This window comes from Nasonia vitripennis, assembly GCF_009193385.2.
Source record: "Nasonia vitripennis strain AsymCx chromosome 5 unlocalized genomic scaffold, Nvit_psr_1.1 chr5_random0002, whole genome shotgun sequence".
In the NCBI taxonomy this organism is placed as follows: domain Eukaryota; kingdom Metazoa; phylum Arthropoda; class Insecta; order Hymenoptera; family Pteromalidae; genus Nasonia; species Nasonia vitripennis.
Genome location: NW_022279652.1, coordinates 310,427 through 325,623, shown reverse-complemented (window position 1 = coordinate 325,623; position 15,197 = coordinate 310,427). Strand labels below are relative to the sequence as shown.

The following is a 15,197-nucleotide window of genomic DNA, read 5'->3' as shown; positions in this document are numbered from 1 at the left end:
CAAACTTTTAATTGGTTACCGAACAAATTTACAAAAATGAATTTAAGGAAACGTGAAAATAACTAGCTTATCAGATTTATCTTTAATAAATAAACCTACTTATATTAGTAGATTGTATAGGTCAAGTATGAGAAGAAATAAAAATTAGAACGCTGTATTAGAGAATTTGCTAACGTCGTTAAAAATTATTGCTTTGTTAGTTGATGGTTAAGAAAATGAATAGCAATCTAATTAAACTTTGTTGCTTAAAATAACTACTGATTACGAAAAATTCTAACAAAAAAGATAACAAACTCAGCAGAAAACTATATGAGGCACACTTTATAATATGAATGGATCTATGATGCAGTTATAAACTAGTTGAACACAATTTAGAACATTGTATTATGGTTACACTACGAACTAAACATTATTTAAGGTAACTAGAAGATGATTAGCCATTCAGTTAACGGTATGAGTCGAAATGACAAACTTTAACGATGATTCTTGCCTCGTCAAACTTTTAATTGGTTACCGAACAAATTTACAAAAATGAATTTAAGGAAACGTGAAAATAACTAGCTTATCAGATTTATCTTTAATAAATAAACCTACTTATATTAGTAGATTGTATAGGTCAAGTATGAGAAGAAATAAAAATTAGAACGCTGTATTAGAGAATTTGCTAACGTCGTTAAAAATTATTGCTTTGTTAGTTGATGGTTAAGAAAATGAATAGCAATCTGATTAAACTTTGTTGCTTAAAATAACTACTGATTACGAAAAATTCTAACAAAAAAAGATAACAAACTCAGCAGAAAACTATATGAGGCACACTTTATAATATGAATGGATCTATGATGCAGTTATAAACTAGTTGAACACAATTTAGAACATTGTATTATGGTTACACTACGAACTAAACATTATTTAAGGTAACTAGAAGATGATTAGCCATTCAGTTAACGGTATGAGTCGAAATGACAAACTTTAACGATGATTCTTGCCTCGTCAAACTTTTAATTGGTTACCGAACAAATTTACAAAAATGAATTTAAGGAAACGTGAAAATAACTAGCTTATCAGATTTATCTTTAATAAATAAACCTACTTATATTAGTAGATTGTATAGGTCAAGTATGAGAAGAAATAAAAATTAGAACGCTGTATTAGAGAATTTGCTAACGTCGTTAAAAATTATTGCTTTGTTAGTTGATGGTTAAGAAAATGAATAGCAATCTGATTAAACTTTGTTGCTTAAAATAACTACTGATTACGAAAAATTCTAACAAAAAAAGATAACAAACTCAGCAGAACACTATATGAGGCACACTTTATAATATGAATGGATCTATGATACAGTTATAAACTAGTTGAACACAATTTAGAACATTGTATTATGGTTACACTACGAACTAAACATTATTTAAGGTAACTAGAAGATGATTAGCCATTCAGTTAACGGTATGAGTCGAAATGACCAACTTTAACGATGATTCTTTATTCGTCAAACTTTTAATTTGTTACCGAACAATTACTAAAAAATAAATTGAAGGAAATGAGAAAAAAACTGGCTCATCAGCTTTATCTTTTATAAATAAACCTACTTAAATTAGTAGATTGTATATAGGTCAAGTATGAGAAGAAATAAAAATTAGAACGCTGTATTAGAGAATTGGCTAACATCGTTAAAAATTATTGCTTTGTTAGTTGATGGTTAAGAAAATGAATAGCAATCTGATTAAACTTTGTTGCTTAAAATAACTACTGATTACGAAAAATTCTAACAAAAAAAGATAACAAACTCAGCAGAACACTATATGAGGACACTTTATAATATGAATGGATCTATGATACAGTTATAAACTAGTTGAACACTATTTAGAACATTGTATTATGTTTACACTACGAACTAAACATTATTTACGGTAACTAGAAGATGATTAGCGATTCAGTTTAGTTTACTGTATGAGTCGAAATGTCAAACATTAACGATGATTCTTGATTCATCAAACTTTTAATTGTTCACCGAACAAATCTACAAAAATAAATTAAAGGAAAGGTGAAAATAACTAGCTAATCAGATTTATCTTTAATAATTAAACCTATATAAATTCGTAGATTGTATAGGTCAAGTATAAGACGAAACACAAATTCGAACGCTGTATTAGAACATGTGCTAACATCGTTAAAAATTATTGCTTTGTAAGTTGATGGTTAAGAAAATTATTAGCAATCTTATTAAATTTTGTTGCTTAAAATAACTACTGGTTACGAAAAATTTTAACAAAAAAAAAAATAAGAAATTCAGCAGAACAGTATATGAGGCACGCTTTATAATATTAATGGATCTATCCTTCAGTTGTCAACCATTTGAAAAGCGATTTAGATCATTGTATTATTTTTACACTACCAACTTAACATTATTTAAGGTAACTAGAAGATGATTAGCCATTCAGTTTATGGTATGAGTCGAAATGACAAACTTTACTTGACTTTGATATGCAATAAAAAAATAATAAAAAAAGTTATCAAATAGAAATTCAAAACGTCAAAACAATTCTTAGCTTTTATAATAAATATTACAACTAAAATCAATACGAAATTTAATAAAATTTAATACACATTTAATAAAATTAAAATGTTTTTAGAAAATTAAAATGACTGTTTATTTTATATGCTACATTTAATTAAACGTTTATTAATTAAAATTGAATAAAATTTATGTATAGCTTCCATGAGATATTTGGATTGAAACTATTTAGTTTTTATGTATGTACATAAAAATTAATTTCTCTTCAAAAGTCAATTGAAATTATACTTATAAGATAAGTAGCCTTAAGGTCTGTTGATAACATTATTAATTACAAATCAACTAAATTCAATAAATAATATCAATGTTGGAAATCGATAGAATTGAATTAAAATATTGTTTATTGAAGTTAAGTTTTTTAATTTATTTTGGATATGTATGTCCAAATTGACTAGATACAATTCAAATTCAAGATATTAATAGCGCACACATTTCAATTAAAGTTTTTGAATTACAATGAATAAAAAAATATTTTTGGCCTATGAAGATAAATAATATTAAGATCTATTTATGTTCTGCATTTATAGAAATTGACTAAAGTCAATTAAAATTCTGAATATTAGTCTTCTATATAATTCAACTGAAAAAATGTTCTATTAAAGTTAATTAAAGTCAATTCTAGACTTACACTTGATGGCTAAATTCAAATCAATAAATTCTTAGAATCACCAGAAATCAATTACTGTCAATATAAATTTTGTACTTATTTAATACATTAAAATCAATTGACTTACAAGTTATTAAAATATATAGAAGTAGATAGGATTGTTTTGTCAAAATTGTAATTAAATTCAATAGGAAAAAAAATTAAAATACTCCGTGATAGAAATCAATTTAAATATATTAAAATGAATGAGAAATATAGCAATTGAACTAAATTGTAATAAAAGTCAATTAATATCAATTAATTTTTAATTGATAGTTTTTAGAATAGTCAATTAAGTCAACTCAAATCAATTGAATTTTAATTGTTTTTAATTGCTGTCTATAGCTTATAGCAGGGATACGGCTTCGGGAATAACGAGTATCATTAAGTATCTGGATCACAACGACACTATGAGAATTAATATACTATCAGAATAAATATTCTAAATTCTGTTTATACGCTACTAAACCATATGACCGGGTAATGAGATTTGTCATTTTAACGTGTTTCGCTACCACTAACCTGATAAGAACAATATTATGAGACTTACTAATCTCCACCATTTAATAATAATTTTTATTGAAAATCGCCGGTGTAATATTATTGTTTATTATTAACCGGATAATATAACACATAAAACTTTCAAAATAACGAGTATCGTTAAGTGTCTGGATTACTACGACACTATTATCCAGGTTCGTAAGCCTCATACTGTAGATGTTATCAGTTGACTTGTAGCAAAATTCGTTCAAATGGGAATAAAGGTACTTATCATCTGGTCATTTGATTTCAGTCTCTATGGTTAAAGCTTTACATGTCGTCGTTATCCGTTCAATAATCAAATTTATGATTCTTGAGCATAGGTTAATAAGTCCCATACTGTCGTTGGTTATCAGGTTAAATATAGCAAAATCCCTTAAAGCGACAGAATCGTCATTATCCGGTCATTTGCTTTTAACCTTATATCAATATAATTTAGAACATTATTTCTCATAGAATACCGGTCAGTTGGTACTAAATTCGTGGACGTGTAAAATGTCGTCATTATACGGTCTGAGTAGTAAATTTTTTAAAATATCAGGCCTCTCTATTATTTAGACCATTTAAGCATATCATTTTAAATCATGTTAACATATTTCTGTTTACAGTTCTCATAATGCTGTTGTGATCCAGTCACTTAACCGTAATCGTTATTCTCAAAGCGTCGTTTATATCCGGTATATAGTAAACGATACTATTACGCCGGAGTCTTTAGATAAAAATCATGATTATCGTAGTTCGTAAGTCTCACACTATCGTTGTTATCAGTTTAAATATAGCAAAATTTCCTTATTGTTAAAATAAATAAAGCGACAGATGTCGTCATTATCCGGTCATTTGCTTTGCACCTTATATAAATATATTTTAGAACATTATCTCCAAAAGATGAGACCTCTTTATTTTCAAGCGTTGTCGTTGTTGTCAACTTAGTAATGGCCAATTTCATGAAAGCGACATATGTCGTCTTTATCCGGGCTCTGAGTACTTTTTATATGTGGCCATAATAACCTATATATAAGTTCGGGCTCCTTAAACTCCTATATTTTGTAAGCTTGGGCACCATAAACCCCTATATTCATGAAGTTGATGGGTCCGGGCACCATAAACCTTTTTGGGCTTGTGACGTCGGCCAATTCGCAGCCAAACTTTTTCGATTCTAAAAAGACAAATAATACTTTAAATTTAAATCAGAACGCAGAACGTAGAAAACCATACACTGCATTTGGACCCATTACCATGACTAGTGTCGATAACTTACCGACAGCTGCTAATCCGTTTGACCGTAGAGAGTTGTTACCCCGCGGTACCAACTATCGTATGGTAACCGACTACCGTGTGGTAAATGAGAAATTATCCAAAGAGGATAAATAAATCGAATAATCAACAAGTCATGCTGCGTAACATCGCACATACAATATACACATATATTATTAATTTACTAACATTTATTACTATTATACCCGTTAGATAAAGTCATTACATAAGTGCCTTATGTAAGCTCTCTGCTACGAGTAAATTCTGAAATTTAGACAATCATATTATTCATACATATAAAACACATTTTATTTTAGTATTAGAAAAACGCACTCTTTCTACAGAAAATAAATATTAATAGAAACCATGGCAACTGCCTCTTACTAACAGAAACCATTATCAACTACCTCCTGAAATCCAATACTAATAGAAACCATGACAACTGCCTCTCAGTAATAGAAACCATGATCAGCCTCCTCCCAATACCGATACACTTACCTCCTTAGATCTCCTGCTCTCCTGATACCTTCCTCGCCTTTCGGACCCCACATCTTCCTTAATTTTGCAGTTAGAAAAATAATGTAAAATACTAAAATCATGTAAAAGCTCTCACCTACATTTTAGCATCGAAACCGCAACGAAAGGCTATAGCCGGGTTACTATGGTGAAATGGCCCCCTTGGAAAATGTATATATGTTATATACCATTCGATGGGGGATAAAAAAAAACTCCCATAGCCAAATTTTTAGCTCTCTGCCTAGTGCGCATGCGCAGTAACGTCGATAAACGTGTTTTTTTGATTTTATTTTTTTCTGAAGTCCCTATAGGATAAAAATTTTTTTAAAAATTCACATTGGTGTATTTTTATGTCATGAATAACTGCAATTTTTTGGGATTACATAACCTCAAATATCGGATCTAAAAAAATTATTAAAGTTTTCAATCGATATTTTGACCCCCTTGTTTTTGAGGTGCAACTTTTTAAGTAGACTTTTTTTGTGTACTTTTTCCCGTTCTTTACGATGGCACTAACGTTTTTTCCTTAAAAATGGTGGCACAACTCGATTTGAGCCAAAAACTGATTTTTTTGCCATTTTTTCACGTTTTTAGCTGGTTATGTTACAATTTAGTTACTAAAGTGACTCCTTTTGAGTAGTTTTGCATATCTTCCCATGAAAACATAATCAAATGAAATATTTTGTTCGCTCCAAGCCGTATTTTTTATATTATCTTACGTTTTCAATGATGGTCTTATCAGAATTTGAGGTAATAAAGGGTTTCTCTCTATATATAAAAAGAATATCGCCTCTGTCAGTGTCTGCTTTTCTCTTTAACCTAAAAATGCCCTCATTTGAGTGATTTAACGCCGAAAAAGGCCATTTTTGGTACCATGTAACCCAAAACTAACCTAAAAATGTCATAATGCAAGGGTTTTCACGCAAAAAAGCCTGTTTTTAGCTAAACATAGCCTTGAAATCGATCGTTTGAGGGTACTTTTGGCGTCTTGTGGTCTTAAAAAGGCCATATTTGGCTTATCTGCCTCTACTTAATTGATTATTCAAAATCTATTGACAGTAATAATTATCAGGTAAAAAGGAATTGAAGTTAAGTATGTTCAATTCGTACAAAGTATAATTTATTATCTTCATAGGCTATTTAAAATAAATTATGGAACGTATACAAGTAGCTTTTTAAAAATAACGAATGTTCACAATAGAAAAAATGATTCACTCATCATTGTCACTATCTTAATCAATACACACTTCAATTTGATCATTAAGAAACATTTTAGACATAATTTCAGATGGTCGTATGATTTTTGATAAATATCTTCCATGTGAAAGATAATAGATTATGGCAGCAATATGCGCACAACATCCTATAGTACGGTTACCGTTAGCACAATCACAACAGTGTCTTAAGATGCTAGAATAACCAATACCATTTGGTTTATACTCAACGAAACATTTGTATTGTTTTCTGTTAATATGCCTGGATTGAACTTCAAGTTTGAGAATATTGTTAGTCTCTTTTGAATATCCAATCTTCAAATTATTATCTGCGTCAAGCATTTCCGCTAAGTAAGATATTGTCTGTTTAAGCTGATATGTTCCTGTAAACAGAATTTTCAAATCTTTTATTGTTAATTCAGGAAAGTCTGGTAAATCATCCGAAGTTATTATTTTAAATGGTAGTTTCCGACGACTCCATCTTTTGTCTGCTACTAAAACTGCTAATGTATTTTCAACATTTTTTCTAGATTGCATAGCACTAAATATTTCATCTTGCATGTCTTCATCAGAATCTAGGCGTTTGCCAAACAAGTTATTTAAGTAGCAAGAAATTTTACAATAAGATCCAGTATTTTTCACCATTTTATTATCAAGTTTGTGATCTAATAACCTATATTTTTTCTTTTGAACTCCGTGCACTGCTTCAACAACCCATCGCAGTTTTGTCGTGAATCTTGTTTCGTTTGATTCTTGCGTAGAAAGTTGAGATTTTGAACCTTTGAGTGCAGGCATCAAAACAATATAACCCATATTTTCTAATTTTTGTTTAATGTCCCTGAAACCTCTATCCAGTATAAAAATGTCCCCTTGGCGAAGAAGTTTCTGTAAAATATTCTGCTTCTCTTCCAATATTTCAATCAGTATTATAGCATCATTTTTATTTGCAAGATATGGACCTAACTGGTCAACAACATAACCATTAGTAGTACATATAGTAAATGGTTTAGTCAGAGGAACTTTTTTTTGGCCTGAATAAGATTTTCTTTGGTACTCGTTATTAGAGCTTTTTTCATGTCTTATATAAGTACCATCAGCAATCAAAATAAGTTGTTTACCAGGATGTAATTTCTTTGCCATATTAGAAGTTAGATTTTCAATCAATTCATTTCTGTCTACATTTTCTAATCCAAAGTGTTTTGGTAGTAAATCTTTTTCGAAAGATAATAATACTGATTGACAAAAACGAGATACTTGTTGTTCGCTTTCAATGTCAAATATTGTAGAGATGAGCGAGTTAGAATTCCCAGAGCGCATTTTGAATAAAAATACGACAATGGCTTGTGTCGCTGTCCTTACACAGGAATTCTTCAGAGAAGTGAGTTGATCTTTAAGATAATTAATATTTTCCCACGTTAATCCCGTAAAAACTTTCAATTTTTTTTCAGGCATGGAAAATTCAGCTACTGTATCTAATAAAGTTTCGTCTGCTTTCATTGATAATTGACTCCAAAATTGTAGTAATTCATCAATATATACCGTACTTGTAGTGGAAAAAATATTAATTTTATTTAGTTCATCTTCATAAAATCTTTTTTTAATTAAATGTGTGCAACAGCATCTATTGCCATGTGGAATAAAAACATTCATTTTACTATAAACTTGAATTCGGGCCTCTAAAGGAACTAATATATTATTAGTCTGTTTTTGGTACCCACAAACAAAGCAATATTTATGTGCCGCAATCGTCCTTTGAATAAGTAATTCCGTGGTTGCTCGTACTTTTTGTTCCTTTATTGTGTATACAGATGATTGTGTACTTTCCTGAGATGATGAAGTGACAGTTAGCTGAGAAAATGATTCAGAAACATTTGAATCTTGAGACGAAGCAGTTGCTGGAACATTAACCTTTTTAGGTTTAGAGCTTGATATGTATTTGGCTAATCGCTTTCTACATGAATCACAAATTACATCATGGATGTAAATATCTTTATTTGATAATTGTTTAGCATATTCGATTTCAACTTCAGATTCGATTTCCTTTTCTCGACCAATTGATTTTCTAATATAAATATTACACATGGCACATCTTCGATCATCGCGTTTCCTGATGTTATCTGACTCTTCATTACTATTAGATGCCATATTTATTTAACCATTAGACAAGAAGATCACTTCTGAAATAATAAAATATAAATATTTTACAATACATTTAAAAATGCTGTTAGTTAGTTTTTAAAAATCTAAAAAAATTGTTTGCCTTTTTTTAAATTAAAAACTAGAATGAATAATAAATATTACAAAAATATTATAATCTAAGTTCTTGTATAATCCAGTTTTCTCAGTAGCTTTACATGAAAAGTAAAAAAATAATATTGCCTAGTAAAAGTGAAATAAGTTGTATTTCATTTATAAGTTTTTTAAGCAAATAATTTTTTTTTGTCATAAAAACTGTATTGAAGTGCTTGCACCTAGTGACTTTATAAAATCAACAAACCTATGAAATTATTATATTCAATTTGTTTTTTTGTAAAAATATGTTCTTGTATCTAGACATGAATAATAGTGTATTTTAAAATAAATAAATAATGTTGTTTTTAATGATGTTTCATATACGTATGTGTTTAAAGCATAGGTTAGCTTGTGTTTACTTTATTCATTTTACATTTTTTTAACTTAAAAGTTAATTGACAATTAATAAGTTCGCATCCTATTAGTTCTATTTTTCATTTTTATTATTTCTCATGTATTGTTTTTATGTAAAACCAAATATTTTTTCTCATCTCATAATAATTAACTATAGTAAAAATCACATCATATATAGTCATATGCAGATATTTATGTGCATTTTTTATTAATTTGACAGTATTTTATACATAAACAAATTAATTATTGTTCAAGACTTTCTATATTTTATCAATTTAATCATACTTGTATAATTAATATACCGCATTACATCAAAACATGCAACTCATCAATCGTCAAATCCGTTTCTAGCAAAAGTTTATTGTCATATTTTATTCAAATGTTTTTCCTTCTTAATTTTATTTAGTTAATAGTTTCAACAACTTTATGTTTAACTAATTTCTCATTTTACTTTATGTGATTAGCCTAAATTGGTTAAGTTAAATAGATAAAGACTCGTTCCCCTTACATGCATTGTACGTATATCTATATCTATAGGATTGAAAATTCATTTTTATTAATTACTTTTTTGTTAGCTTATTGATTTAAAATCTGATTGCTATTTTTATTTTAGGATAAGATCGGATCTTTATGCGAGTACTAAAACAGTTTATAATTTAATGTTGGTTTAAACTTTTGATTTTATGCAAGAATTTAATAACGTACACAACATGTTTTTCTTATTTAGCGTATAAAAAGGTCTAATAATTATCTGTTATTATTATTACATTATTATATTATTATATTATATTATTATATTATTATATCATATTATTATATTATTATATCATATTATTATATTATTATATCATATTATTATATTACTATATTATCTGTCATTATTTTTGATACAATTACTCTTAATACTACAGAATTTATAATAAAAATTTTATTTTTCTACCCATTAATAAGTCTTACTCTGCATATACCGGTAAAATACAAGTGTATTTATTATAAATACATGGGAGATTTTTTATTTATCAGTAGGTTGGTTACAGTATTTTTTTCAAAACTCTAAGTGTCGGCATAAAAATAACATTTTAGATATTAATAATAGGTTTTGATTTTAAAGAAGTTATTTAACAAAATATTAATTTATTGTGTAATATGTATTAGAAATACATATAACCCTAATATCAAAGCATATAATCTGTGATGTCAAAACTTTTGAAAAACTTTGTTAAATCTTCATTTTTTTAAAAGATATGTAAAATATATAGTACTCACTTTAAATATACAAGATTGTTAGTTTTGAAGTAAACAGCAGAAAGATTTAAAGTAGCCGCGTCAGCCTTCGGTTCCAACTAACTCCAATGTATTTGAAAATAAATACTTAACTACTTTATTATTTTTTCTAGTATTGCTATCAATTATCAGTCAAAAGCCGAAATAGTAAAAAGAAAAATCGAAACAATTTTTATTTGCTAGATTTTAATTTACTTTAAAAGTTATAAACTTATACTAACAGCGTTTTCACCATTCACTTGTATTAGTATATTATGGAGAAAGTACAATTGAGTCCGTCGTCCCGTACCGACCTCGGGACATACCGTCTGAAATAAGCTGTTTTTACGGGATTGGCTAATTCTGTACCGTCGATTGGGTTATCGAACAGAATTAGCCAATAATATAAAAGTGACTTATTTCAGACGGTATGTCCCGGGGTCGGTACGGGACGGGACGGGACGTATTGTACTTTCTCCCTTATATAGACAATTGTAAGAAAAAAAAAAATTAGTTTTGAAAAAAACAATGTTGGCCATTGGTTTGCGCATCGTTTAATTAATTAAGAAATCAAAATACTTTATTTGTTTATGCTCCTGATAATTCTTAATTTTATGATTGACCATTCACTACGCAGATCGTCTGCATTGCAGCCGCCGCGTCAACCGCGCGGCCAAGCATAACCTTTTATTATAAATAAAAATAAACAATAAACAAAAAAGTGCGACAGAGACAATACTTTCCACCAATCACAGAACGTTTAAAAAGAACATAACATTAGCCATCAGTTTTATAATAAGGTGATATCACAATTCTGATAAGACCATCATTGAAAACGTAAGATAATATAAAAAATACGGCTTGGAGCGAACAAAATATTTCATTTGATTATGTTTTCATGGGAAGATATGCAAAACTACTCAAAAGGAGTCACTTTAGTAACTAAATTGTAACATAACCAGCTAAAAACGTGAAAAAATGGCAAAAAAATCAGTTTTTGGCTCAAATCGAGTTGTGCCACCATTTTTAAGGAAAAAACGTTAGTGCCATCGTAAAGAACGGGAAAAAGTACACAAAAAAAGTCTACTTAAAAAGTTGCACCTCAAAAACAAGGGGGTCAAAATATCGATTGAAAACTTTAATAATTTTTTTAGATCCGATATTTGAGGTTATGTAATCCCAAAAAAATTGCAGTTATTCATGACATAAGAATACACCAATGTGAATTTTTAAAAAAATTTTTATCCTATAGGGACTTCAGAAAAAAATAAAATCAAAAAAACACGTTTATCGACGTTACTGCGCATGCGCACTAGGCAGAGAGCTAAAAATTTGGCTATGGGAGTTTTTTTTTATCCCCCATCGAATGGTATATAACATATATACATTTTCCAAGGGGGCCATTTCACCATAGTAACCCGGCTATAGCCTTTATAATAATTATTTTATATTAAAAACCAAAGCTATATTATTCTTCATGCGTGTAAGAAAGAGGCGTACAGAGTAGAAGGCGATGATGGTCAACTCCGGTAACACCGCTTTTGTATTCTGAAACCGATAAGTCCAAGACTAGTCTATACATCCGGCAGTGACCGTATACTCCTTTGTAATACGATGTCCCGAAGCGCACGTCATCTCTTTATAATATGCTATCTGCGTATAGCAACGAACTCGCTCTCACGCCCAAACCTTAAAATGTCATCAAGCGGCGGCGGCGGCTCAAAAGACTGTTTGTATATTTTATATCACGATTCAATAACGTTTATACTTCATATATACTTCGGCTGAAATCAAGAATCAAGCATGATGAGCTCATCCGACTCATAGTCCCGCCACTAGAATAACGACGACCAACCAGAAGAAGCCTACGTCACAAGCAGCCATTGCAGTATCCATGGCAACATCAATGCCGAACCAGCTCCGCCTACACCCACCACCACCTACTCACTGCCGGTCGCACTGAATCAGACAGTGCGGCAGTCCTCAATTAGAGCTCGAACTGAGCAGTCACTTTATAATTTTCGCTTGAATAAATTTCACAGTATACTTTAACCTTTTTAATCCATGAGTTTCATTTTCGAGTATTAAAACTTAGAATTATTACGCTATTTTTTCGTTTGCTTACTCCTACAAAATAAATAGCCTTACGACTATTTAATACGATTCCATCCAATTGGCAAAATAAGTATAATACAGGATTATACTTATAAAATCGAAGAGCGGATATACCGGCTTGAAGAAGTCCATTCTACGGCTTTCTTACCCAGGACTCCTGACCCGGCACTTTCAAACATCCTCAGGAGTGGTGACAGCAGCCCTAAGCAGCCAAGCTTAATATATTTTCCTTGCAACAGCGCCAGCCCTTTGCAGGACTTGTAAAACTGTTTTGACCGGGGAACAGTTAGGTCTCATTTCTTACCACCAAAAGTTAACTATTTTGAGATTTCTAAATATATTTTCGGCATTTCAAAAAAAACTTAGCTTCTCACGCGGAGACGTAACATAATTTTGGTGACAGCGGTGGGATATTTTTTCGAACTTGTGCTTAAAATTGAAACATAAATTTTAATTTTGATGCTTTACTTTTATTAAATTTGAATTTTTCGATTTTTGAATTTTATCACACATAAATGATACGTAATGTTTGTAACACAATAAAATACATAGGCGCGATACACTCAGATTGAAATTACTCAAACTTAAATTCTTCGAAAAAATCGTGAACGAAGCTGACAGTACGGCTATCTGCAATAAGAAAGAAGCAAAGAACATAGCTCTTATAATTAAATTATATCGTTCTAGGCACGCTGATTTTAATTAATTTTATTTATACTGTCAATTCGAATTTATACAAGTGACAATATTTTAAATCTCGATTATTATCTCAAATAATTTTAAATTTATTGAGGACTCAATTAATTATTATTTTATATTTTTATTCAACTACATAATCTGTATAGTACTTATTTTATAGTATTGACTTGTGACAATCAATTTTACAATTTTACAATTTTATAGTACTGACTTGTGACAATATCAAGTGATTTTCTATAATTTTTTTATTAGCACCTTTTTATTATTTTTGAATTTGCCGACTTATACAAATCTAAACTTACTTTATTGCGACATTTTTATATATTACGATATTATTATTTTCGTGTACATGTATTCTCTGTGATTGACTTTAATAAATTTTGATACAAAATGGCCGATGATTACGCGAATCTGAATGCGGCAGAAATAGAGTATCGCATTCAAGAACTTATGAATAGAGAGAGAAGATTAAATACACGGGAAGCGGAAATTGAACGACAGGCGCGAGAAATCGAAATACGCGCACGTCAAGTTGAGGATATTGATTTAGATAACGTCGCGACACTCGAAGCACAATTAAATGAACGCGAAGCAGAATTACAAGAAAGAATCGAAAGTGAACGCCGATTACACGCGCAAATAGAAAATTTAGAAGGCGCAATTGCCGATATTCAAGAGCAGGCTCGACTCAACAAGCTGCTCTACCTCAAAAAAATTTTATAACACGAAGTATTGCAAATTCTACGCCGAAAAGTGAAGATAGAATAAATCAGCATAACCGTAATTTCGATAGAGCGTTTGAATTTCCTCCACGGCCTGTTATTATCGGAGTGTGTAGCGGCGAGCCTAACAATGCACGAGCGCGCCGGGTTGCATTTAACGAAGAGAACAATGCTCAAAATGTCGAACCAAATCCGCTGCCACGAAACGTAATTGATCCACCTAATAGAGATATTATACGGCCTCTCCCGCCTGTAAATTACCTACTGTCTAATACGTTTATTAAGGAAGCTATCAAAGCAATTCCGGTTTTTGACGGTAAAAATATTTAAAATTTTTAAAAGCTATTAAAAAAATTCGCGATCAATTTCCTGCTGCCGCACAGCAAGAGCTTGTTAACCTACTAAAATTCCGGTTATCTGATAACACGAGCACGCTTATTGACGACGTGCAAATTAACACGATAAATGAATTAATTCAAACATTGAAAACTATTTTTGCTTCGCACCAATCGTAAAGCTATTATAGAGGTCAGCTCGCGAACCTCCTTAAAAGAAATAACGAAACTATGCTCGCATTTATTGACAGATTCGCAGAAATTTATGCCGCAATTATTGACTGTACGTGTCTTGAAAGTAACCATGATTTCTTATCTCCGCGAGAAATGTTAAACTTAGAGAGAGATTGCATTAAGGAGTTTTTAAGCGCATTACCGCCAGACTTTAGATTACAAGTAAAAATGGCGAATACATTAACGTTAACACAACTGTATGCAGAGGGAATTCGTACGGAAAAACGTGTCGAAATTGACCGCATAAAACATAGAATAAATGCAGTTCAAGGTGCTCCGCAACAGAGCCCGAATCAGGGTCGTAATAATCCAAATTATTCCGGGAATAATAATCCTGTTAACAATAGTGAGCCCCGTAATGCTCCTACTAATAATAACAATAGCGGAGATGTAAGGCGCGACTCAAATTATAACAAAGCTGTACTGAATCGTCAGGATCGT

At 30.3% G+C, this 15,197-nt stretch overlaps 2 protein-coding genes across 5 annotated transcripts in view; one reads left to right on the top strand and one right to left on the bottom strand.

Moving 5' to 3' along the window:
• Nucleotides 1-15,197, bottom strand: part of LOC116417791 (SET and MYND domain-containing protein 4-like) — a 224,254-nt gene that overhangs the window by 39,527 nt on the left and 169,530 nt on the right. The window lies entirely within an intron of this gene.
• Nucleotides 12,630-15,197, top strand: part of LOC116417792 — a 55,320-nt gene continuing 52,752 nt past the window's right edge. For 2 of the 4 annotated variants that reach the window (XM_031932847.2, XM_031932843.2), the window contains exon 1: nt 12,630-13,078. The gene's annotated coding sequence lies outside the window, so the exon portion shown is untranslated. The remainder of the gene's footprint in view (nt 13,079-15,197) is intronic. The other 2 variants (XM_031932844.1, XM_031932845.1) reach the window with 2 other exon arrangements.